The sequence below is a fragment of the Excalfactoria chinensis genome, chromosome 1, assembly GCF_039878825.1.
Source record: "Excalfactoria chinensis isolate bCotChi1 chromosome 1, bCotChi1.hap2, whole genome shotgun sequence".
In the NCBI taxonomy this organism is placed as follows: domain Eukaryota; kingdom Metazoa; phylum Chordata; class Aves; order Galliformes; family Phasianidae; genus Excalfactoria; species Excalfactoria chinensis.
In genome coordinates, this window is record NC_092825.1 from 141,677,699 (window position 1) to 141,703,442 (window position 25,744).

The window sequence follows — 25,744 nt, forward strand, 5'->3', positions numbered from 1 at the left end:
ACCTATGAGTAAAAGAAGTATATATAAAATTTAAGACACTCTCTGTTTGCATTGACCTCTTCATGATCTTATTTGAATAAGAGAGTTTATGCCAGGGAGCACTATTTTTCACTGAAAAAATAAGAATATTAATTTAGTGCTTTCCAACCATTCATAGACAAATTTCTTTCCTCCATAGGCAGTGCACTCCTTGTAAAGTAGAATATGATTAGAAATATACTTACCTTTCCTATAATAGCTGCAGATAAGTATTGCTGGAAAACATAACAAAACAACGACTACCTTCAAAAATGAAAAGGAAAATAGCAGTTTTGCTAATTCTAAATCTCATCTTCTAACTTGTGCATTAACCACAATGCTAGGGTCAGAAGGGAAAATAAATCAAGGAAAAGATATTGCTAAAATATAAAGATGTCAAACAAATGTCTTTAATAGGTATTCTGAGTCTCTATGTTTATAACAAGGAGGATGAAATAGTAACACAAAACTGTGTTGAAAAGTACATGGAACATTTGTTCACATGTAGACTGTCAAATTAGTATGAAAAGTTGCTGTAATTATAAATATTACTTTAAGATAAAGATGGGGGAAAGAAAAGATTAAAGGTTATATGGTTGTTATTTAAAAAAAAAAGCCTGCACTTTTGAATCCAAATGTAGACATCTGCAGTGACAAACCAATCACTCTGACAGTATAAGTAATATTTGCTACAAAGTTTAAAACAATGTAGACATGGAAATGGCAGTAAAAAAAATGGAATTTCATAAACAGGAAAAGGCAAATCCTGCAAATAAAAAATCAAACTGTTCATCTATATACAGATTCCTGAAAACATTCAGTCTCACTGCCTTCCTCCTCAGCTCCCTCCCTTCAGTGTCCATCTTCCAGATGAAGATAATAATGGCATAATTCTTATGTTCTTAAGTACAGATTCAAACTGTCAAGATTTTATTTAATTACTTCGTGGTAAATACAGGAAAGGAATTCCTAGGTGTCATGGTTTTGTGCTGTTGCTGTCAATATTCTACATCATGACATCATCTGCAGTATGAATCATTAACTGAGGGTACAAATAGCGGCAAACTGTTTTGGTGGTATAAGAAAGTGTAGTTGTTAATGGCATACAGAAGTATAACAGAGGGTATGTGGAAGTGTAACAGAGGGTATGCGGAAGTGTAACAGAGGGTATGTGGAAGTGTAACAGAGGGTATGCGGAAATGTAACAGAGGGTATGTGGAAGTGTGGAAGGTTCATGCTCCAGTTCTGTGGAATGGCAGCATCCCGAGTACTCAGCTCTTGGAGGAGAACTACATATCCCAGAGGACGACGCGGCCAGAGACGAATCACCGGAGGAGGACACATATATAATCTCGCTCCCAGGCTGGAACGTCCTTCCTTTCGCTCTATCTATCGCTTTTGGAGCGCTCCATCCTTGCCGTCTGCCTCTATCAGCAACGTTCCAGCCTGTCGCCTAGAGATCACAGTAGGCCTCTCGGTTCTCGGTGACTCTTTTTTTCTCTCTCTCTCTCTCTGTCCTGTTTGATTTAGTAGTTGCAATTATATTGTATCATATTGTGTCATCTTGTATTCCTATATTATTCGTATTTAGTAAAATAAGTTTTCTTTTTAGATTGCTGCCACTGTTTTTGTTCATTCCCCTCCTTCCAGGGGCAGCAGCCTCTATCACAGGTAAATCTAGATAACCCGATTACACTAGGGCAGTACTTGAGACTCCATCTCTGGAGGTATTTAAGAGGCATGGCACTAGGGCACATGGTATTGTGATGGACTTCAGGTTGTCAGGCTGTAAGTCAACTATTGGAATTAATCTTGAAGGTCTTTTCCAGTTTAACTGATTCTCTGATTCTATTTTTGTATCTCTAAGATATGCCTCTCTACAACTACATGAAAGGAGTTGGTGGTGAGGTAGGAGTAGGCAACTTCTTCTGTGTAACTAGAGACAGAACTAGAGGAAATGGCCTTAAGTTGTGCTAGGGAAGTTCAAACTCGATGTTAGGAAAGAAATACTTCTACAAAAGAGTTGTCAGGAGCTGGAATAGGCTGCCCACAGAAGTGGTAGAATCACTCAACACTGAAGGTGTCTGACATGGAAGTGTATCTGAAACAAGGGAGAGTAATTGATTTTCTCTATATGTGGAAAAAATGCACCCACTGACATCAGTGCTTGCTGAATGTTTATAGAAATCAAACATTGGATGAAACCACAGTGAGTCAGTATTTGGTGTGTTTCAGCAGTGGCAACAATGACAGCTAGTCAGTTCTGTTGGTGCTGATTTTTATGAGTGTGGTATGAAGGCTTTTGTTCATTACTGACAATGATTATGTTGAAAAGTGGTGTTTTGTAGTTGAGAATTTTTCAATTTTTTAGTTACTGAACTCTTCATATCTTTCATTGTCCGTGGAAATAAATAGGTTACATTACTTTTGGCCAGACCTATGTAGTTTGTCATCTATGACTTACCCTTCGTGAATCCTTATTTATACCACACTTGATATATTTTGATATATATTACCATTCTTCTCCTCCATGTGCCTGAAAATGCTTTCCTGCATCATCTGCTCCTCCACTGTTCTTGAATCAAAGTAAGGTTGACCTACTTGTAGTTTCCCACGCTCTCCTTTTTACCATTCTTGTACATAGAGGTAACATTTTATTTCCCGTAGTTTTGAAGAACTTCTTCCTTTCACCACAATTGTTCAGAGGTTAGAATGACATTGAGCTGATACCATACCCCTCAGTTATTGTGGATGCACTCAGTCAGGACCCATGTTCAATTTGCTTAAGTATACCTTGATCTGATCCTCTTGAAATATGTGAACCAAAGGCATATCTTTCTTGCTATCTACCCTCAGGGACCTGGGAGTTGTAATGGATAGTCTTGTTAGTAAAGATTAAGGCAAAAGTATATTTCAATACCACCATCTTTTCCACAATTAGTGGAATAGTATACCACAATACTACAGTCCTGTGTTATTAGGTCCCCTGACTTGTTCAGCAGCAGGGTTACATTTTGTCTAGTATTTATTGTTGCTGTTGTTATTTATATTACTAGCATTATTTCTTGTTGCCTTTGTGATTCCTTGCCAGATATACTTCAATTTGAGCTTTGTCTCTTTTAACTTCATCTTTTAACTAACTTCATGCTCTAAGTGTCTCTATTCCTTTCAGGTTACCTATCCCTGCTTCCACCCTCTGTAGGCTTTCTTCTTGTGTTTTAGTTTGGCCAGGAGCAATTTGTTAATCCCTGCAATCTTAATGGCAGTTTTGCCTGACTTACTCTTTATCAAGATGTATCCTTCTTGTCCTTGGAGGATTTGATTGTTGAACATTAGCAAGTATGCTTGAGCTTCTTCTTACCTCCAGAGCCTAGTCAATCCCACAGGACTCACAGAATCACAGAAGCAAGGTTGGAAAAGGCCTAGAAGATCATCTAGTCCAATCATTACCAATACTTCCCAGCTAAACCATATCCCTCAGTGCAACATCTTGAACACTTCCATGGTCTGTGACTCTACCACCTCCCTGGGCAGTGCATTCCAGTACCTGACCACCCTTTCCGAGAAGTAATACTTCTTAATGTCCAGCCTGAATCTCCCCTGTTGCAGCTTGAAACCATTCCCTCTAGTTCTATCACTAATTACACGAGAGAAGAGGCCGACCCCCAGCTCACCACAACCTCCCTTCAGGAAGTTATAGAGAGCTATAAGGTCTCCCCTGAGCCTCATCTTCTCCAGGCTGAACAATCCCAGCTCCCTCAGCCACTCCTCATATGGCCTGTGCTCCAGACCCCTCACCAGCTTCGTAGCCCTCCTCTGAACGCGTTCCAGGGCCTCAATGTCTTTCTTGCAGTGAGGGGCCCAAAACTGAACACAGTACTCGAGGTGCGGCCGCACCAATGCCGAGTACAGGGGGACAATTACCACCCTGTTCCTGCTAGTAACACTGTTTTTGATGCAAGCACATCTTCCAAGCATATCTTGAAGAGGCTAAAGCCTGCTTTCCTGATATCCATCACTGTGATTTTTGCTTTTCACACTTCTCCCTACTCTCAGGATCCTGAACTCCACCATCTTATTGCCACAGAAACCAAGTTTTCTTTTGACCTTCATACTCCCTACCAAGGCCTTCCATGCTGGCAATCATACAGTTCAGCACAGCACCTCCTTTTTGGCTCATTTTCATGAACAAGTAGGCTTTTGTCATTGCATTTCAGGAAACTTGGATTGCTTACACCCTGCTGTGCTGTCTCTCCAACTTGATCCTAACTCTTTTATCTCTTCCCAACTTTGCAACTCAGGAGAAATGGAAGTTGTGATCAGTTCATAACACTTCATCACCTTTCTCACACATTTTTCTTCCAAGAGAATATAGTCCTTCAACAACTGCTCTATAATGGGTCTCGACCAGGCTGCAGTTTGTGCCAGATGAACTGCTCTTGCATCCTATGGGCTGTAACAGGCCATGCCTGTTGAAGCACAGGGTCCTTCGTGGGATGCTGTTTGAATATCTATTCTGACATCATATACTACACTAGAACAACCTACTATACCATGGTCTTCTGCACAGGCTGCAGGGGATTCTCTGATCAAGTGCCTGAAGCACCTCCTCCATCTCTTTCATCCTTACTTTGTGCAGTTTGTTTCTCTCACTTATCTCCCTATCAAATAGCAAACAGATTTTTTTTTTTTTTTTTTTTTTTTTTTTGCATTTTGGAGAAAATATTAGCACAAAAAGCATCTCCAGCAAATTATTTTAGGATACTAGATACAAAATAAACATACAATATATATATATCAAAATGTTTAACAAATATAACCCATGTAATACATAAATCATGAGATTTTACAATCAAAGTTCACCATAAATTGTACATAGAAAGTATGTGGATAAATTCTGTCTATTTTAAATATAGTCAGTTTGTAGAAGTTTCAGTTGACTTAGTGCAACATCAAGACAACTCTGTATATGATGGTATGTAGACACATCATAATTCAGTACCATAAATGTTCTGTATACTTTTGTCACTGATTTGTGAGATACTTTTGCCCGGTTCTGTGACTAGCAGGGTGGAGGGACCCACAAACCTATGCCCTGGGAGAGGAAAAAAAAGGAAAAAGGGGAAAAGGGTACAAAGATGAGCCTAAAAATAAAATAGTGGCAATGATCTGAGAATAAAGAAACTAATTTATTAAATAAGGTATCGGAAAGCAAGATAACACACTATCATAAAATATACTACAGTATAATTAGAACTGAAGCAAAGAAATCATGTATAGTCATATAGTAAGAGTGTATGAAAAATTGAAGGCCTTACTCTAATGATGAGGTGAGATGTGCAATTGGGGTGAGCAGAAGGGAGGAGAGCTCACACACTGCTGAGACCAAAAAGTGCCATCAGGTGACCTACCAAGGCCTTTTGCCTGTTCCACCCAGGCAGAAATGATAACAGAATAACAAACAGTCCTCTGGGGAATGTAGTAGTTTTCTATTCTGGGACAGGTATCCTGACCTGGAGCATTAACTCTTTAACTCCTGGTGTACTACATGACATCATGATGTGGAATACTGAAAACCAAAAATCATAAAACCATGAAAACTTTCAATAAAAGCTTGAGATAATGGATCCATGATCATAATTATTTCCTTTTATTTTCATGCTATGCTATGTGTCTCTGTCCAATAATCACAGTCAGTATTTTTGCTCTTAGTGTTCTAAAACTAACATTTTTTATTATGATATACAGAATACTCTTAGCTCATTATATATGTATATATATTTGTATGTTTTCGCCAGTTTTCATATTTTCTACTTGGAATGGTAAAATATAAAACTGAATAGTTAATGAAAAAAACAAGCACATTAAATTTATATGTACCTCATAAATATAAAATTAAAAAAAAAACCAAAAAACAAACTGTTTTGTTTGTTTGTTTGTTTTCTTTTTTCCCCAGGACTTTTCTTACTTATTTAAAATTCTGAATCTAATCAATCAGCGACTTTTATTTGACAGAATAATACTCACTGAAAGAAAGACATATTTACTTTATAAATTTTTACTTTACTTTATACTTTATAGCAACCAAAACTCGAAACACAACCATAAATAGAAAGCGTCATCTACAACTCATTCCTCTGTTGCCATTATAATTAATGATGATATATTTTCAAAATCATTCCTTATAACAAAAATAAATGCTGTAGCATGCAGCCTTCAGGGAAGACATCCAGGAGACCTGTTTGTATGAATCTTCTTCAAGAACTTAACCTTGGCACCCAGAGCAAATGAGATACTTGGCTTAAAAGGAAGTGGCTACTCAGAGATGTACTGCCTCTGGGAATCCATCAGTTAACAAGGGACACAGCCAAGTCAGGCTTTCCTTTTGTACATTTCTTACATGTCACTAGGAAGACAAGAACATATATCCTAGCTCAGATGGAATGTCAATAGCCACAAGCCAAATTCCTCATTTGCCTTGTTTGAAAGACAACACATTGTGCATTTTGTTATCTTCTGTGTACAAAAATAAATAAATGAAATAGTAAGAGACTAAGCATGCAAAATAAATAAACATAATAATAATAATAATAAAATAAATGCCGAAAGAATCAGACACGAAGATTTTATGCTACATATTTAATTTTTGTCTTTCAGAATAGATACTTTGGTTGGATTTCTATATTGTTCATGACCAAAAATTTGTATTTTAAAATTGCTTTATTGATTTTCCAAAAAATATTACTGAAGACTTAGTGTGAGAGAATTTGTTTATATGTATGGCATTTAAGTCTAAACTATATGAAAGACTTCCAAAGTGTAAAATTATGAATGGACACTACTGTTGAGGTTACAATGATTTGTAAAAGTCAGTGGAGTGCCAGAAGCTGCCAGCTGGAAAGAGGACAGGAGAATGTCAACAGACTGCATTCAGAAGGAATCCTGATGTGTTGATGTAATAGCTAGATAATTAAATGATTTGCCTGCATTGAAATTCCATTTACAAAGAAGTCATTTGGTCTTTGAAGTGGAAGACTTTAGAGATCATATAAACATATTCTAGGTTGAAAACAGGCTCTTTAACTGTATTAGATTTATCTTTGTAAACATTAAGTATAATACTTCAATAGTTAGGTTTGTTACATTTAATAGACATATAGAAATATGTATTTGATATCTTGATATCTTGCTAGCTCTGAAGTTAAAAAGAAAAAAAATCCCATTTTTCAGTAAACAGTGGAAAAAAATTAAATTTATCTGTCTAGACAAGGGCAAGTGCATTGTCCTCACATGAATAGAGTAACAGAATAACTGGAAATTTCAGAGACACACTGTAGGAAACAAAGGAGTACAGTTTTCAAACTGACCTGTCTCAAATCAGACTTTTATCCAAAATCTACTTAATTAAAATTGTATTATTTCAAAATATTCATTTTGGTGAATGGTGAGAAGAAAGCTATATTTATCTACAGTACCCATCATTAAATAAAACAATAAAATTGAGACAGTTTTATTTCTGTGGCTGAAACCATGATTTCTTCTATCTCATAAAATTTGATGAAACCCTTCATTATTGTTCTTTAAGTCTGCACTCATCTCAGAAATGTAGAATATTATATGATGCATACCACATATTTTTCATTACTTCATGCTGTTGTACAATTACATTTTTACTCATGTTTTGGAACCTCTAGTGTGTAAGTGTCCTAGCTCTTGGCTTGCTTGGGCCACACTGAGTGAAGATGAATTAATAAAATACATAATATAGTTAACATATAAAAATAATATTTTTTAAAAAATATCTTTTTATTAAATTATGTTTTTAAAAGAGCAACAAAAAATGTAAAGATAATGGGTTATTTGACCATGTTTTTGTAAAAATTAAGCATCAGTCTGGTATGATAGAAGTTGTTGCAGTTCTTAGTAAGTTCTCAAGATGTTCATCAGAGATTTCTGTTGAAATTTTATTCTTACAATCATAGAATCACTAAGGCTATAAAGACCTCTGAAATCATCCAGTCCAACCATCCACCTATCAACAATATTTCCCACTAAACCATGTCTCTTAGTAACACATTTAATGTTTCTTGAACACTTCCAGAGACAGTGATTCAACTGTACCTCACAGTTCTTTTGTAGAAGAAATTTTCCTAACAAGAAATCTACTCCAACCTCATCACAACCACCTTTCAGGTAGTTGTAGAAAAGGATAAGGTCTCCTCTGAGCCTCCTCTTCTACAAGGGAAAAAAAACAGCTCCCTCAGTCATTCCTCTTAAGGCCTGTGCTCCAGATCTCTCTCTAGCTTACTTTCCTTTCTCTGGACACACTCCAGGGCCTCAGTGTCTTTCTTGTAGTGAAGGGGCCAAAACTAAACACAGTATTCAAGGTGTGGACTCACCAGAGCTGAGTACAGGGGTATGATCAACTTCTTGCTCTTGCTAGTACCTCTGTTCGTAATACATGCCAGGATGCAGTCAAAGATGATTGTAAGAAAAGCAGGGTTGGTCTCTTCTCACTGGTGACAGGTGACAGGACAAAGGCAAATGGACTCAAGTCACACCATGGGAGGTTTTGGGTAGGTGTCAGAAGGAACACTTCTTTACAGAAACTGATGTTAAGCACTGGAATAGGTTTCCTAGGGAGGTGGTTTGAGTCACCATCCCTTAATGTGTTTAAAATCCATCTGAGTGTTGTGCTCAGGGGCATGATTTAGCAGTGTGTTGTCAGAGCTAGGTTAAGTTGTGGTTTGACTTGATGATGTTTAATAATATCATCATATCATAGTATCATCATAGTATCATAGTATCATAGTATCGTGCGAGTTGGAAGGGACCTTAGAGATCATCGAGTCCAGCTCCCGGGATTCGAGCCCTCTAGTGTAGCAGAGCAGCACTTCTACCCCTTGCACCACAGGGGGGATTCGAACCCGGGCCTCCAGTATTGCAAGCGGCAATAATTTCTTTAGTCTAGCTATAAAAACAACACAAGATATAATACTGAATCATACCATTACTTCAATGTAAGTCATTTAGATGAATAAAAATTCAAGACTCCCAAGTAAATGTAAGCAACATTAAATACACACTCAGATTCTTCTTTTACAATAATATTTACTTTTTGCAGTAGTTAATGCTGTTTAATATAGAACAATACAAAGCATATTTTTGATTGCCTCATCATCAATGTTTAAAATTCAAATTCTGCTTAGAATTCCAAACACAAACCAAATAAAAGTAATTAAACTACATTCTTCTCTGGTAGGAAAATTTCTGACTTGTTTCTTTTATTACATTTTATTATTATTATTATTATTATTATTATTATTATTATTTTATTTTATTTTATTTTATTTTCCTATTACACACACTGTTCTGCTTCTGGAGACCCTGTTCTGTTCTGCTTTTACACACAGATCAGAGGTGTATATGAGTAGTATTTGCAAGTCTCAAGTCACTTTACGATGAAGTTATTTTTGAAATATGGTTCTTCACACATAGTCAGATTTTTTATTTACATTACATTATTTTTTTTTCAGCTATGACATTATGACATTACTTATACAATATAATAACTTGTCTTCCCATAGTAAATATTTACAGTAATAGAGTAAATGTTTGAAGTGAGTTTGCCAAATTAAGTAACTCTACAGATTCAGAACTTATTCTAACAAACACTTTTCAGCTTACAAAGCACATTTCTCTGTGTGTCTGTGTATTTTAACTTTTTTTTTTTCCCCCTATATATTAAATGTCAACCCTATCCATCAAGCTACAGTAAAAGTATTCTGTCACAATCATTATTGGTTCACCTCTACTTCATAATGCTACTTATTCTCAGGAAGTTGTCTGAATTTCATCTTGAATACTTTTTAGGTTTTCCTTCCAAAAGAGAAAAAATGCATAAAGAGACATCTTCTTCCTTTTATCTGATTGATATTCATAAATAGTTTCCAGTTGACTTAAACTGCATTATACAGCAAATTTGCCATGAAAATAAACAAATAAATAGATAAATAAATAACTGGCACTTTCAACAAATTTCAGCACTGTATTTACAATCTGGCACAGAAAATATAAGCATAAGGGGGAGATTTAATTACAGTTAAACAGGAAATCATTCCTAGGTAACTTCTAAACAATGTTGATTGCAAATTCACAATAGTAATAAAGTTACTGCACTAGATAATTTGCTTTTGTATGTATATTTGCATGTGAATGAACATAATATACTGTCATGGTTTTGTAATTTTGGCTATTGGTATTCCACATCATGACATCATGTGGAGCACAGAGAAGAAGAACTACATGTCCCAGAGGACCTCACGGTCAGAGGCTGGCTTTCTCTCTCACTGCCTGGCAGCAGGTGTCGGTGTGCTTCCAAGCTGTGTGCCTTCAATTCCAAAGTAGGCTTCTCAGTCTTCAAAAAACTCTCTCTGTGTTTTCACTTGATTTATTAGCCTCAATTTCAATTAGGTTGTATTGTGTTATCTTGCATTCCGATATCATTGTTAGTAAAAACTAAGTTTTCCTCCTTACATCGTTGCTGCTGCTCTGTTTGTTTCCTTGAGTCCAGCTCCCATCTCCTTACCGCTTTCCTTTTTTCCCTTCCCATTTTTTGGGGCTGAGGGGCCCACAGGCCTACTTCCCCCCTGTCATGGATATAGATTGATCTAGATAACTCCATGACAACTACTTAAGTCTAGAAAACAGTACATATTAATTCTGCTCCCCTTACTCCTTCTCCCTTGCCCAGCTCCCCTGTGCCTTCTACCCCAAATCATCAACCAAGTGAAACTAAAGGGTGAATAAGACTTATATCTGATAGGATACATTTATCAATAAATAAATAAAGTAATAAATAAAAGAAAGATTCTACAGAAGCATGAGGAACAATTTTTGGAATGCTAGATTACCTTTAACAGTTTAATAGGGAGTGTTTCCCATTGACCTGGGTTCTTTCTCTGTGAAAAAAAGGACTTAAGCTTTAATTTGTTTTACTGTCCTGACTATTTCTGATGGTACTTCTGTTATTCTTGTTTTTTTTTTATTCAGCCCACTCTCTTTTCTATTCATCTCTATCAAGGGAATTAAGAATTTCTGTGATAATCACCAGAATACCTATCTTAATAATCCTAATGCATCTGGACATCTAGAATCCCTTGTATTTCTGCTGCTGTTGTTGTTTTGTTTTGATTTGTTTGTTTGTTTTTCTTGTCTATAATGTAAACATTGTGAAAGCAGATCAAGTATTGATATATCTATTATAGGCTTGGTCTTTTTTAATTCTGTAGTTCTCACCTCTACTTTGTTAATTCTTTCCTGTCCAGCTCCCAAAATGTCTTTTTCCCAGACTTTTTCCAGACTTACCTACTTAACAAAACTTTTATTCAATTTCAGTAATGTCTTACTTTATTTATCTTCATATCCTCTATTATACAGGCTCCTTGAATGCCTAGAAAATCACCCTGCAATTTCATTAATTGACTTTAATTGTGTAATTATTGATGAAATTTTTTGTTTTATTACACCAAACTTAGTTAGTACATGCATTAAAAATGATTATGTGGTCCAGAATATCCAGAAGTGACTAACAATTTACCATTCATTAGATATGCTTGGGATCAAACCCTAAATCTAATAAAAATCCTAGACAAATACTGATCTTGATAACAAACAAGATATCTATAAACTCAATAACTCAGATCAGAGGCTTGTAAAAACTCCCATTTACTGAAGTAACACCACAGTGAAAACTAACATCAGTTCACCATATTTTACCACATTCTGATGTAGTGTTTTAAGTTCACTCATTCATTGTTTGTTGATATTATGAACAATGTTTTGGTGGAAAGGTTAAGCCAATTAAATTGCATTGAACTATACAATAATACTGATGACAGAAAGAGAAAAGCTGTTGTTCTTTTTATTATTGATCTATAACAGAGAGAATATATTTTCATCATAAAATCATTGATGATCCAAGATCAGACTGAACTCTACTAAAATAGAATATATTTCAGAGTGCTCAGTATATAAATGCCTATGAGGCACTGCCATAATTTATCATCTTGAAATCCTTCACTAAATTTTCCAGGCAGAGACAAAGATATTTTTACAACTTTGCCAAACAATGTTTTTTTGTATTGTTTTGTTTTTGTTTTGTTTTGTTTTGTTTTGTTTTCCCATGATTAAACAGGGTACTATTGCTGCAAGATTTTGTAAATATAGCAGTCTGCAGATGTATAAAGCAGAACTAGATATAAATAATACAGACATACAAATCTAATCCCTGTGAGGTTATTGATTTAAAAAAAAACCAACCAAACAAACAAAAACAAACAAAAACCAACAACTTGGACAATCTTTGAAATATAACAACTATTTTTTTTTTTTTCATATTCTAAATGCAAATACTGACATATTTACATATTTTCAGTATCCTTACTTAGAAATGAAGGTTGATTAAACAAAACCAAATTAATTCATAAGTCAGGGGTTATCAGCAGCAACACGCAGTGTCAGGATTAAAAAGCTCCTTTCACATCTGAAATTCTTTAAGAGACATTTTGGTTTCTCCACCTCTGAGTACAAAAGACACATCAAAATCTGTGCAATATTAAGTTTCACACAGGCTAATTATTTTACAAGACGTCTAAAAACAACCATTAATTTCTCACAACATAGCAGTATTTACTGAGTCTGCATCATGAAAGTTAAACAATTTGAGAACTGGTGCCATGCTTCAATGGAATACCACAGAGATTTCTGTCGTTCTGTTTTTCAAGTAAGCAGACTGATTCACATATTGTTGAAAAAAATCAGAGACATGCTCTACTCATAATAGCAAGATGCTAATTTATTCCATTCAGTGTAGCCAAGATCATAATAATTTATTATTTGTGGTATTCTGAAGTTATTCTGGAAAATTAGGGCTTTGTTTGTTTGTTTGTTTTCTTCTTTTTCTTTTACTTTTTCCTCTTCCTCTTCCTTTTCCTTTTCTTTTTCTTTCTTTTCCCCCAAAACTAAATAATAATTTCAAAAGAAAAGAAAGTGCTGTGTGAGAATATGTATCTAAAGATCTGTAGTCAAAAGGACTCATCTGTGAACTCTGAAAAATTAAATTATGTTTTGATACCCAAGACTAGCATATGGTTAATGTGCTCCCTTTAGAACACTGAATCAAATACATTCTTGAGAAACAGAGAACCATCAGTTGGATTATAAGTATTGTTGCTCAACACACTGACACTATGGTCTCAGGGAGCATGGCAAGCTATCAAGCACAAAGTAAATCTCTGTTTAAAAGTCCTACATTTGACATAAATTTTAGGAAAGAACAGAACATGAGTCCTGTGTTCCACATCAGCAGCAGGAGTGTTCTCCGCATTTTCAGAAGTTGAACATCACTCTTAATGTCTCTAGATGAAGCTGTCATGGTTTTGTTATTTTGTAATTTTGTTATCAGTATTCCACATCATAACATCATGATAAAGCCTTAGTAAATATGTTGATATTTACTTACAAACTAGCTAAACTATTCCCCATACCCTTGTTAATCTTCTGTATGATCTGTAGTCATAGAATAAGTGTCCAAAATAAGTAGAAGAAATGAAATCTGCTAAATCCCATCTCTGAAAGACTGGAGTAGTTGCTTATGTAACTTTTCCACTGTAATAATATTGATGATTGTTAAGATTTATCTTGCATATTGAAAAGACTTTGATATCAGACAAGTATAATTTATTCAAATGAATAATTTTTTGATGCGACCTTTCATCCCACTGAAAAGTAAGTTAATTCTAATCATACCTAGGAGAAAATAAACTACGTGTTTTGGGGTATCATGAATGCAGTGTTATTCAGAATTACAAGCTTGACATTTAAAAAAAAAAAAAAAAAAAAAAAAAAAAAAAAAAAAAAAAAGGAATAACTTTTTGAATTTTTCATCATTTTACAAATTATAAATCCACTTTGAATATATTGCATTTCCAGTGAGGGGGAAAAAATATGTATAAAAAAATTGAGGAAAGTTGATTAATATATCAGTGATGCATCATAACTAAATCCTTAGAGCATGGAAACTGATAGAAGATAACTCAACTGTGGTTAGTAATGACCCACAGGAAATAAAATCAGTGCTCTGGATGGGAGTGGTTAGTCTCTTCTCCTCTTTGCCAGGGCTTTCATAATCACTGACTATGAAAATTCAAGGGGTGGATGGAAAATATATATATATGAGACACAAAATCCAGTTAGAAAGGATAGAGAAAAGAAAATGAAGACAGTCTGATACTTATGAGAGTAGAGATACTTAAGAGAAACTTAAGAGAGTGATTTTATTTTCTTTTTATTGCAGTTGTTGTCTTTGTTGTTTGCAATGTAGTCAAAACTTCTAACAGCTTTGGGAAAATATTAATCTACCCCTTTTATTAATTTTCTTCCTTTTCTGCTGTACTGTTTGTTCATCCTTGTCATGAAGAGCACTTGTCCAGAACTCTGGTCAGAAGAAGTTTTGCTATGTTATTAGGACCATTTTCAAGCCTATAAAAATAAATATTCTGATTTGCAGGTGCTCTTGAAAAAGAAAAAAAAAAAAAATGGATTCCACTGCAAACGTTGTTGTGAGCCAGAGAATGATTGGCTCTGAGCAATACATAACTAAAATCAGTTTCAATGAAGTTACATTTTTTAACTGGTTCCAACTAGCACTGTAAGAAGCTACAGGTAGACAAAGGTTGCAGAAACGATCTCTGATATCATCTACAGAATCATCAAGGTTGGAAAGACCTAAAAGATCATCCAGTCCAACCGTTCACTCATTACCAATAGCTCCCACTAAACCATGTCCCTCAACATGATGTCCAAATGTTCCTTGAACACCCTTAGGGTCGATGACTCCACCACCTCCCTGGGCAGTCCATTCCAGTACCTGACCACCCTTTCTGAGAAATAGTATTTCCTAATGTCCAGCCTGAATCTCTTGTGCTGTAGCTTGAAACTATTCCCTCTAGTCCTATCACTAATGACACGAGAGAAGAGGCGAACCCCAGCTCACTACAACCTCCCTTCAGGAAGTTATAGAGAGCAATAAAATCTCCCCTGAGCCTCCTCTTCTCCGGGCTGAACATTCCCATCTCCTTCAGCCTCTCCTCGTATGGCCTGTGCTCCAGACCCCTCACCACCTTTGTTGCCCTTCTTTGAACATGTTCCAGGGCTGCATAGACTGCATGCCACATCATTTTATATGTAAATTAAGAAAACAGCCTTTTCCACAATGCTATTTTTCATTCCACAGTAAAAGTTATTCGTGCCTACAGAACTTCTATTTTCAAAAGTTAACTAATTAAGAACAGTCTGTCCTTCTCCACTACCACTCTCAAATATTTCAAAGAACTGTAGAGTTTTCACTCTACTGTGCCTAACAATATATGTAAGTTTTATTCAAGATCAAATGCAGCATTCAAATGCACCACATAAAGTTTCCAAGCCAATGCAGTTGATGCTAAGAATGGCATTTGTCCAGAGAAAAAATAAAATGAATTTTCAGCAGCGCCTCACACGTGTGAAGGAGACATTAATGAAAATAAAAAAAAGAATAAAGGTGTTTTTGTTTTGTTTTGTTTGTTTGCTTCATTGTTTGTTTTTTCCTTTAAATTGCCATAATTTTATAATTTTCAGTGGTTATTTCTTCTAGGATTTGAACAGGAGGGAGCCTCCAAATAAATCACACTTACAGCTATCTCACAATACTTTTTCTCCTGTTCATGGTACAAAATGCTGCATCTATAGCAGAGGGGGTATAAATTCATATGCTGGAATAAAAGAGAGATTCAACTATGTACTCATTCTGCATATTTCAGTCTCTGCTCACCTACAGCTAATACAAGAAGTCGGGATGCATTAAAGAACTACATGGACGAAAAATAATAATTGTGATAGTAATAATTAATTCAAGTTCTTCAATCAAAAAGAATGGAAAATAAATAAATAAACAAAGTTGAAGAAAGACCTGAGAGATGGATCAATTCACTCTATTTCCTTTAGTCTGAATCATCTGCTGCTGAATACTCACTAATGCAAGGCTTTATATACAACCCTTTTACCAAACCTGATGCTTGAAAAAACAGAGTCCTCTAATTTAGCTCTGTTCAAATTGTCACTGCACCATAAAATAAAATAAAATAAAATAAAATAAAATAAAATAAAATAAAATAAAATAAAATAAAATAAAAACAGTGTGGTATGACTTTAGTTATAAAGTCTTAACTGAACAAAAATGCTGTTTCACACTAGGTGTTTAAATGTCAAATATAAGTTGGAAATGTTTCACTCCATGTTGATACCTTGCACAAAAGTCAGTAAATTTATCATAATAAGACGGGGCTTAATAAGCTTAAAAAACATGAAAGATAATTAAAATACATGGTGTTGATAAGTGGCACAATATCTTAAAAATTTGATTCCTTCCAAAAATCCTTAACTAAGAGGATTTTGTAAACTCCATGTGAATGGAAAAATTGCATTTAAAATTTATTTTGATTTATTCTTCTAATATGCTAACTGACAACATAAGTTGGCTAAGTCACTTTTCAACTGTGAACTTCAGGTAAAGAAGCATTTTGAAGTCAAATGTGTTGCTTGAAGTAATAAATAAATAAATAAATAAACAATAGCCCTGAAATCGAATGTAAAATTGATTATTATTTTTTTTTTTGCAGATATATTATGGTTTTATTGTTGTTGTAGGTCTTTTTTATTATTATTTTTATTTTCCTTTATTTGTTTTTTTCTAAACAGAGACATGTCTAGACCAGCAGAACAAACACTTCAGCAATGATTAAAGGACTACCTTTTTCTATCTGAAAGACTGTCAAAACCTTTCAAGCACTTGGTTTCTGATTAAATTCTAGTTCCTGAAGGTAAATAATTTTGGGATTTTTCTTTATCTATTTTGACTATGGTTGAAGTCTGACTGGATATCAGGAAGCAGAAAGAGGAAAATTACTTTGAACAAAGAGCAAATGCTGGACTTGTGCCCAAGTAAATACTCACAAGAAGCTCTTGTTTCATGACAAGCTCAAGCTTGCCATAACAGTGAAGCGTGGAGTTACTATGATGGAATAAGACCTCTGAGGAAAAGAAGTGGAAGACTTCTTCCTCTTGCCATATTCTTTTAGAAGTCCAGAATCTAAGTTGGTCTCAAGGATGATGTTTGTTAGAGCAATTCTATTCTACAGGAAAAAGAGCAGTTAGTTTCATAGAGAAAGTTAAGCTTATGAATACTACCCTTCGATAACCTAAACATCACAATCTTCCCCCCTTTATGTACACTGTACATTTCAGTAGAATTGTGAATATTAAATGCTTGTGAACAAAAAAATTCCAAACAAGTAAAAACAGAGACTTATACTAAAACAAATGTCTGCTCATTTCTTCCTCACTGCTCACAAAGGATGAAATTTGTGTGACTGATATTAATCAAACCTCTGGGATGTACTTACATTCTTCAGTGACATTTATATTGAAAAGACCTATATAATCTGCTGTGTCCAGATAACTACACCAAACAAAGCAGCATAGAAAATAAGAGCCATCCACCATCTTCTCCCCATCCTCTTTATTTAATGTAGGGATAGCAAGGAAAATGCAATTATGAACAAATAAACATTTCCTGCCTTTTCACAGGGCTTCAGTGTTATATGCAAGATGCAAGCAGTACACTTTTATAACAATGCACTAAGTTGAAGGATGAAGAGGGAGGGAGGGCCTTCATTAATGGTATACTTATGATGGCAATGTGCTTATACTGCTCTACCTGAACTCCCAGCATGATTGCTCTGGGGAATATACCCCACCTCTGTGGGGCTAAGTATTTCATATTCAATCGACAGGAAAAGCAGTATTTAAAAGCAGTATTTAAAAATAAGGAAAACTCTTTTACCTGTATGATGAAAAAGGATACATGAATTCAAAAACATCAGACTACTTGCTTATTGACAAACCTGTTGAAAATTGATTTTACTCCAGATTTTTTAAAATGCATATATAAGGGAAAAAATATATGCATTAAGACAAGATGATTATCAAAGTGCTATGATCTAAATAGCCATATTTCATTTACATATTAAAATATTAATTCATATTAATATTCATATTAATGTGTAAAGGCATATGCTACAACAAAAAAAGTGCTGCTGACTTATACTGACTCAATTTCTACTAAATATTTTGTGTAGGAACCCACAAAATTCTATGTTCAAACTTCTGTTGGTAGATTTTTCCAGTACAAGGAACTGATACTACCTAAAAAAAAAACCATATAAATCTTTTCCTGAGATTCTCAACGCAAAAAAATTTTGAAAGCTCAATATCTATTTAAACAAACAAACAAACAAACAAACAAACAAACAAAAAAAAAAAAAAAAAAAAAAAGGGCTTTCAAGAACATCCAAAAGCAATAGTATCTGTTTTTCACTTCCAGTGGCTAGCAAATAGCACTTAACTAAGTACATAAAAGATACATAAAAGACTCATCACACTATCCCACAGTTCAGTTAGTTACACAAATCCAAAGCTGAGGTAGTATAACGTACTTTTGTTGAAACTGTCATGCATAAAGAGGATCAACCACTTCAGTATCATTAGCATAGCATTATTTGATATTGATTAAATGTCAGACTGAAGCATCGTCTTAAGTAGAAAAACCTGTAAGTAACTCCTAGCTCCTTGCTATATGGAGATATTTCTTTACACATGAAATCATCTCCTGTCATTTGCATCAAAAAGGACTAATCAATTTAGAATCTCTTGAAGCCCTGGATTTATTTTGCTGTGCATGTAGTATTCAGACAGGTACTGACTTTTCATTCAACGTGGCATAAAAGTAAGGTGATTTCTCCCTTGACACAGATCTATGATATGAGGACACAATGGGTGATTTATCCTGTACTATTTAGTTCAGTGAATGTTTATTGATAAATAGTTAAATTAATTCTGAATACTTTATGTAGGTTGATACAGAATTTATTAACCTATGGTTTATTGTAAAATCTTATAAAATTTATAGTAAATTCTTAACAAAAAAAAAAAAAAAAAAAAAAAAAGGCATTATTGCAAGTTGGTTTAGAAGCAGTCACAGCTGTCTAAGATGTGCTGATAAATGATAATGGCAGTGCTTAGCACTTTATTATGTGCCATTAGTTCATGTCACTATTATGCTTTTCAATTTACATTGTGCTGGAACATATTTTTTCTGCTTACTTTTCAATGAAATCCATCCAAGAATTATTTCCACTAACTTTCACAGGCAGATTTTTCTCAAATAATATTGGAACACCTGTTAGCCCCTAATATGGGTGTTTGATGACTTCCTTTTCTGCATCTTGAAATCTCGCAGCTATTGCTAGAAAGCTAATCACTGTCAAGTTAATTTAGCATGATCTTATTCAAGAGAAATTATCACAGCCTCTGTAGTGTATACAGTTTAATTTCAAGTGTTTTGATGTCTTATCAGGAATATAAAGTGTGTTCCATTGGTAGGAAATGAATTCTCGTACTTTAGGCTGTTATTATATTCATCCTATCATTCTGATATATGTCATTAAAAGGATCATGTTTTCACCTGGAAGGAGAAATAAAACTGCTTTGACTTTCCTGAGGCCAATACTATTGCCAATACTTAACTAAATTGCTAAAGAATGATACAAACTGCAAGAGACTGAAAAGGTCATCTTTCAGTGCTTCCTGTTTATGCCCAGTGAGCAGTAAACCTGAGGCTATGTACAAAAAAGTCATGTCCCTAGTAAACTGGCAAGTAATCCTAACAAAGGATCCATGATACAACTTCATTATCTGCTTAGACTTTTAGTAGTCTATTCATAAAGTTATGATTTTTTTTATTTATTTATTTTTTCTGTTCCTTGTCTTCATCCATTAGTACCACTTCAAAACTGTTCTTCTCTTTATTTTTAATCTGATAAATTTGTCTGGCAATGTATGATATTTATAAATTTAACTTTGTGTTGAATATCACACGTATCCCTATTTTCTCAGAAACTGTACTGTAGGACTGGAGTAGTATCATATTTACATTCATTCTTCAACATCATATACAAATTAAGGTTGGGAGGAGAATGGCTTGAAAGCAGCCCTGAGGAGAAGGATTTGAGAGTTTCAGTTGATGAAAAAGATGAATATGTGTGTCTGTAGTCCAGAAAGCCAACCGTATCCTGTGTTGCATCAAGAAAAGTTTGGCCAGCGGATTGAGGGAGGTGATTCTGCCCCTCTACTCTGCTTTCATGAGACCCCACATGGAGTACTGTGTTTAGTTCTGAGGCATCCAACATAACATAATAAGGACATAAAGATATTGGAGCAGGTCCAGAGGAGGACCACAAAGATGTTCAGAGGGCTGGAGCACCTTCCATATTAGAACAGGCTGAGAAAGATGGGGATCTTCAGCCTGCAGAAGAGAAAGCTCTGGGGAGACCTCATAGCAGCCTCCCAGCACCTGAAGGAGGCCTACGGAAAAGCTGGAGAGGGACTTTTTGTAGGTAGAGACAGGACAAGGGAAAATGGCTTTAAACTGGAAGAGGATAGATTCAGACTTAATATTAAGAAGAAATTATTTTCTTAGAGGGTGGTGAGACATGGAACAGATTACCCAGTGAGGTTGTGAATGTCCTCTCCCTGGAAGCATTCAAGTCCAGGCTAGATGGGGCTCTGAGCAACATGGTCTAGAGGGAGGTGTCCCTGTCAGTAGCAGAGGGGCTGGAAACAGATGATCTTAAATGTCTCTTCGAACCCAAACTATAGCCACTCAGTGCCCTATAAGATAGTGACTAAAAGTTTGACTAACATACCATGTCAGAGCAATAGAACTGCTGTTTAGAGGGTTTCTATTGTTGTTGTTGTTGTTTTGTTTCTTTTTTGTTGTTGTTTGTTTGTTTATTTCATTTTAAGGAGAGAATTGAGGACATATGGTATGGCTTATTACATCTTTCTATATGCAGACTTTAGTAGAAGACAGAAAAAGCTCTGTATATCTTTCTCCCAGTCTACCCTCCTAGCCCCTACTTTAGTTGGATGACATATTCTTTCCCTTTTCCACTGCATGGCCACTGTTAGGGACAGAAGGGAGTAAGCTGGGTCTGTTACATGGCTCATAGGGAAATAAAGAAAATGAGACAGAAGAAATAAGCTCTTGGGGAAATGAGATAGGAACTATGAGGAGAAGGTTTGTCTGTGATATGGATGGCTATCAGCTGTTAAATGAGGAGTCAGAATAGGAGAGAGCAGGTAGTAGCTGTTTAGTAGCATCCCCAGAAAGAAGGAACAGAGTCAAAAGAAATGAAGTCTAAAGAATAGGGAGACTTCCACCAACAGGTACAGTTCCTTGAATCTGTTCTCTCAGCTCACTAGTTTCACCCTCACACCCTGAAAACTTTGCTAACTTCTATGAACATCTTCTTGTTCACAGTGCACTGAAAAACAGCTCTAGACTTGGACAAATCTCTTTCTGCTGTCATCAGTCTTCTAAAATACTAATAAACCACACTTTCTTCTTAAATTCATTTTGCTGTCACAACAGAACCAAACTTTACCTTCAGTGCCAAGCCTTGAGCTGTTTCTCAGTGTACTCAACAGCAAATCAGTTGGAAAGCCAAGCAACCAGTTACATTTCCTTTCTTCATCAATATCCTGTAATGAAAAGATGTAAAGGAGAAAAATCATTCATTTCCTTCCTGTCTAAACAGTTCCTGACAGCTCATTATAATTACTGAATGCCAACTGTGAGTTCAGTCATGTGCAAGCATATGGAGAGAAATGGCTCCTGTGCAAGATTCAACTGGCTCAAAGATGTGAAACTTCAGTAAGATGAACATGGGTTAAACAATTTATGTAAATATATACATATTTGCACATATACAAGACCACAGACACTGCTTTAAAATTCCTTTTAAAAATCTAAACTTTATCAGTGGCTCATATTACACACATCACCCTCTGTCTGTTCAGAATACAGGTACAATACAGTATATATCAGAGCACAGTGCCATCTGTCTATGAATATATATACATGATTAAGGATTATTGCCACTGTTAACAAATCTCCAAAATGAGAAGATACTGTAAAGAAAGGTAGTGTGATGGAAGTGCTTGACGATAAAACAGCTCAATCATCATATATCCAGTTCTATTGTACTGCAAGTCAATCTCTGTCATTAGGGTAATAGTAATATTAAGTATGTCCTTATGCATTAATAAATGTTTTTGTTTGTTTGTTTGGTTGGTTGGTTTGGTTTTTTTGAGGAGCTTAAGAGTTATGTGATATTTTCCCCCAGATTTAGTAGCTTTACTTCAAACACATACACTGTTACTTTAGTACTTTAAAGTAACTTTCACAGTTCTCATTTTGGGTAGAAACTGGTGCTCAGTACATTATTCTAAGTTACTTTTTATATTTTCAGACATATTTATCCATTTATTGCAGCAGGCCCTATGCATAGAAATAGATGGTCTAAACACTTACTAAACACTTCAACTGGATTTCCTTATGCAGAGAATGAACTGGGAGTAATAACTAGAATCTTGTTAAATGCAAGAGAATCTTATCCACCTTTACAGATAAAAGGCCCAAGAAGTCTGTGCATCCATCTGAAGCTCAACAGGCTTTAGAGTCCTGTTTTATCCTGTTTTAAGGGATAGATAGACCGATGGGATATAATAGCAACAAAGAGGGTTCTGTATTTTAAAAGAAAATTTTAAAAAAATGTGGATTTATTTTATTTTCTGCATTTATTTTTTCTGTTAAACACAGACTTATAGAAGTCTCATACATTTTTTACTGCTTTTATAATTATGGAAATTTTGATTATGTCATATACACATATATTTTGTAACCCAGTTTTCTTATTTTCCTTTCATTTTGCCTGAAGCTGACTAATGACACCAAATTATTACCTAACAACAAAAAGTCAGTTTACAGAATAGACATAAGAAATAAGAAAAAATACACTAGCACTTAGATTATCAATTTAAGCTTTACGCACTATTTCATAGTCCATTTGTGTTACATATGATACATATCTTTTAAGATATTCTTAAAGCTTCCATCTATTGAAATATTTAAACTTATGACTAAATCACCTGATTTTACTGACTTGATGAGATGTAAGTATCTATTATTTCCTTGACTGGATGGAAAACAATCTAGCCTCATATGCTGTTCTTAAGAAAAATATCAAGAGAATGTCATGTAGCTGTTTAAAATACATCTGACAAGTTTTAACTTCAACTAAATAGCTTCATAGATAGAATCAAATATAATCTCACAGTTAAACAGTATTTCAGAACTCATTTTTTAATTTTTATTTTTATTTTTATTTTAAGTTCAAATTGAAATTTTGTTTTAGCTAACTATAGTTTATCTGGTGCTGCTGCTACAAACCATATGGAGTGAGATCATTATGAGTAAGCACACAAGCATTTCTAGTTCAAATATTGAGAAGTATGCTTATTAAGGATAGTTCTTCCTCTAAACAAAGCAAATGAAATATTCACAAAAGGTGAACAAAGATAATCTAATTGAAACTCAGAGCAAATATTTGTAGAAACTTATTATTTTCTCTACTTTATTTAACTACAAAAAATTAATAAATAGATAAAGAAGACATAAAATTCCAATAATCTAAATAAAGAGAAACTGATAAGAAAGACATGTCAATGTAGAGGATTGAAAAATAACTACTGCTATTGTTTTTAAAAGTCACTAATAACAAAGATCACACTCAAAAAAAGCTACGTTGTAAATATATAAAACATACATTTTCTGAGTCTCAATATTTTGTATAGATTAAATATGCAATTTCTAGTATTATTCCTTTTGAAAAAGGAAAATTTGAAATTAAATATGTAAGGATTTTTTAAATATAAATTTTATTCAGTTCTGGAGCATATTTGAAAGTATTATTTGCTTTCTTTGAGTCATAGACTCTCTATTTACTTCCCTATAAATGTCAAACAAAATCTGTTGGAATTTTCTCAGTTGCCCTAGGCCTTGAAGTTATTAGCCTCTAAAATTAATCTTGGCAAGCTATTACATTCTCAAACTGGCCTCACAAATCAGGCACACAGATGTTTCTCTGCAACATTTACTTTATTTGGATTAATTGCTTTTGAAGATAAAAAACATACTAACTTTAGACCACATCAGATGTCCTTTTCTTTAGAGAAACTTGCTCACTTCTTTTAGATTTCTGATGGTGTTTCTCAGGATTCTTAGGATTCTTCCTATTTTGCCATTCGTTCTTCTTCAGGTTATTATTGTATGAATAGAACATTCATAGAATCATAGAATCATAGAATTATCCAGGTTGGAAAAGACCTTGAAGATCATCAAGTCCAACCGCAGCCTAACCAGTACCCCATCTCTAAGAAAAAAACAAAAAAAAAAAAAAAAAAAAAAAAAAAAAAAAAAAAAAAAAAAAACAAAAACAAAAACAAACAAAAAAAAACAAACAAAAAAACAAACAAACAAAAAAAAACAACCTCTGCTAAATCATATCCCTGAGTACCACATCCAAACGGCTCTTAAACACATCCAGGGATGGCGATTCAACCACCTCCCTGGGGAGCCCATTCCAGTACCTAACCACCCTTTCTGTAAAGAAGTTCTTCCTAATATCCAACCTAAACTTGCCCTGGCGCAACTTGAGGCCATTTCCCCTCGTCCTGTCACTTGTCACTAGTGAGAAGAGACCTGCCCCACTCTCACTGTAAGAACCTTTCAGGTACTGGAAGACGGCAATAAGGTCTCCCCTCAGTCTCCTCTTCCTCAGGCTAAACAGCCCCAGCTTCCTTAGCCTCTCCTCATAGGGCTGATTCTCCAAGCCCTTCACGAGCCTCGTTGCCCTTCTCTGGACCTGCTCCAGTACCTCCATATCTTTCTTGTGCTGAGGTGCCCAAAACTGGACACAGTACTCGAGGTGAGGCCTCACCAATGCCGAGTACAGGGGCAGGATGACTTCCTTAGTCCTGCTCACCACACCATTCTTGATACAAGCCAGGATGCCGTTGGCCTTCTTGGCCACCCGGGCACACTGTCGGCTCATGTTCAGCCGTGCATCAATCAGTACCCCCAGGTCCATTTCCTCAACACAGTCCTCCCTACTCCACATTCCTCACTACTTGCCCAGAAGTGCATATATTTACTCTGGATTATTTCACATCTGTCCAAAATTAAATCTCAGACTTTCTTACAAGTCAAAATCCTAGTAGGTTTGAAATAGCTTTCATACAAGTTCACTAAGTTCAGCTTAGAAATGTACTTTTAAAGAAATTTCTGAAGATTTCTAATGTCATGCATTAGAACTGAGCTATACAATTCCACTAAAACAGAATTTAGCATTAATTATTTAGATGAGTTTATCCAATCTGCTTAGCATACAAGAAGCCTTACCCTCTGTGAGGAACTGTTCATTCTGGAGACAAGAAGATTGGAACTCTTATCAGTATTTATAAATAGATGATAAGAGCGGGTGAAGAAGATGAAGGTAGGCTATTCTCAGAGATGTCCTGTGATAGGAGAAGAAACTAAGAATCATAGAATCATCACAGAATTACCCTGGTTGGAAAAGACCGCAAAAATCATCAGGTCCACCCACAGCCTTACCATAGTACCCTAACTCTTAGAACCCTCTGCTAAATCATATCCCTGAGCACCACA